Raw genomic sequence first — 2,838 nt, forward strand, 5'->3', positions numbered from 1 at the left:
CCCCCTCCAAGTCTCTCACATGGTTTCCCTCCAAGGCGTATTGTTAACAGAGGAATATTTTTATCAATGATTTTATAAGTATCCGTACAGATTTTTAGCACAAAAAGCAAAGCTGATTATGCAGTGGTCATATCAAGTGTCTGCAAGCAAGATGAACACACTAAAATCTTTTTTAAATGGCATTTCATGATTGTTGAAGGCTCGTTTGGTGTAGAAAGTGCGTCCCCCTCCCCACACCCCCGCCGGATTGGCTATGTCGTGAGTTGTGTATTCCTGTGTTTTTCCTCCTCGCCCCCATCTTTCCCCTCTTCTTCCTCCACAGATTAGACCTTCCTCCCCCCCCCTACAGTTCAGCCTTTATCCATGTTATATTAACGGTTCAGCCATGTTAATGTGGGTGATTCTTTTAGACCTCTAAATGTGCAGTGAGTTCCCTTTTTGCTTCTGTCTCTTTTGTTTTGTTTTTGTTTTTTGTGTTCCATTGAACTCGTGTTTAAAAAAAAAAAAGAAGAAAAAAAAAAAAGCGTGTTGTCCATAAGAAAGAGGAAGACGAACATGTGAAACATTCCGGGAACAGCGATCGCCTCCGACCCGTCTCCTAGACGACCCTGCGTGTGAAACAGCTCCCGCTCCATCCACGCTGTCACGTCAGCTTTTCTAAACACTGGTTTTTTTAAACAATCGAATTTGGAAACCCTCTCTGACAAATTGCAGGTGTCTGGTCCCTCTCTTATGTTCTGAAATTCTCTTAATAAAAACAAGTCCTGGGAATTTTCCTCGATATCGTGTGTAGTGAGTTTGTTTCTTGAAGAGAGAGAGAGAGAGAGAGAGAGAGAGCGAGAGATGGAAGTTGGGAGTCTCCACATCAACACCACAATGAGTGAAAGTAAAACGGGTGATTTGCAAGCATTCATTGACAACTGAGGTCAACTTTAGTAACGGCTCAGGGTGCCTGGCCTTCAACTGCCGTGGTCGTTTTGTAATTAAATGCAACAATGCATCCATCTGGCAATGTTGCCTTTAAACCTGCACTCAACCTCCTTCTAATGCATCCTCCACTATAAATCACACGTGAGAGCTTTTCAGTGTTTCTCTGTATGGCGAAAGATGTAAATTCGGACCTCAAACGCACCTTTACATTCATTTCAACACATGCAAGGCAGAAAAAAGGAGATTCAGACGGCCGCTGTGGACTTGTGACTAAATGAAACCTGTCTGTTGAGTGATGTCACTGTAGACAAATCCAACCGTTCCTCTCAGACGGCTGCTACAGGACACCGTTTTGCTGATCCTCAACTGTAGGTGGCTGCTTGATACCTGAGGTTTCAAACCATTAGGATGGATCCCACAGATCCATGGGAAGGTCAGGGCAACGAAGGGTCAGCCACAGCTGGGACATAACTCCCTGATAAGGAGCGTGTGTCTTACTGGGAGACATGTGCTCCTCCATTCTTCCTCCCTAAAGAATGATTCACCTTTTCTTATGAATCATAGAAGTAAAAGGGACTCAACAAAAGACTAAAGGCCCCGGCTGAAGCCTGCACCTTTTATACGCACCACCGAAGGAGCATTCCCCCTTTAGGCATCGCACATGCCGATTTTAACTCTACCTGGACTCGAACACGAGCACCCGTGACCCACATTCACCTCAAACCCCTCAGCAAAATAGCCCGGATTTATCATTCGGCAGCACATCGCATAAGGAGAGCTCCATGTGCACACGAGGCCGAGTGCATCAGTTCACGTTAGGGGTCTGACAGCAGCAGCAGGGATGAGTACACATGCATGTAGTCTATTAAGCAAACATAGTAGGAATGGGTCTACTTTTTCTCAGCTTTGTGTGAGTGCACTTGCCTCCAGTATTGGCAGTGTGTGAATGTTTGCTCAGGCCCAAACCTCACTTGATGTGCATTAAAATATTTTTTTGATGATATAGTTGCAAACTATTTACAATGCCCTCTATGACACAGAAATAATAAATAAGATTTGATTATGACTGCAGCAGGCCTTTCTGATTATGATTATGACGAGCGCCTGTGAGCGCTCTTTTACCCAAGTATCACTGCCGGCATTCTGAACACGACGCTCTGTCGGTTTTCCTTCCGCTCTCCGGGTGTAGCAGTTTGCAGCCCCTCTGACCTGCATTGTCATGGCCGAGCAACGGGCTCCATTTTGTCGATATATTTTGGTTGTGTGCAGAGCGCCGTGGCGCGGCGCCACCGCTAGATGGCCGCCTTGCCTCATCTTGACTCCAGTAAACAAACACAGAGGAGCTTCGGTCCCGTCGAGCTCTGATTAACCTCACTTTTTCTTTTTTTTTTTACAGACCGATACATTATAAGTGTTATTATTTCCCCCCGGGGCACATTACTTGGGATCAATGAATAATAGGCGATAGATCACAGGCTTCATCATGAAAAGGCTTCTCAAAAGTGGATCCCTCAGGCCTTTAAAATATATAATAAAAAAAATAATTCATCTTTCTTTCACATCTCCCCTCATACTTTCTTTTAATCCTCTGTCAGCATCATCTGTTTGATTTAACCTGTACTCAACCAGACGGTTCGATTAAGAGCCCCTTCTCTACACCGGGGCTGTATGAGCATCCTCCTGCGTGTGAGATCTATTCATGGGGGGTGCAGTGATGCGAGAGGGCGAACTGAAGGAAATATATTATTGATCAGACAGAAAGTTTCTTCGGTGGTCTTTTTTCATCCGCGCGGCCCTTGTGATATTCTCCTCCATTCATCTTGTCTGATGTGATCAAGCATCTGACTCGTTAAGGGGCTTTGATACCGACAAGCAGAGACACGCGCGCGCAGACGTACCCCCCCCCCC

This window comes from Anarrhichthys ocellatus, unplaced genomic scaffold, assembly GCF_004355925.1.
Source record: "Anarrhichthys ocellatus isolate YVR2014 unplaced genomic scaffold, GSC_Weel_1.0 scaffold19, whole genome shotgun sequence".
NCBI classification, from domain to species: domain Eukaryota; kingdom Metazoa; phylum Chordata; class Actinopteri; order Perciformes; family Anarhichadidae; genus Anarrhichthys; species Anarrhichthys ocellatus.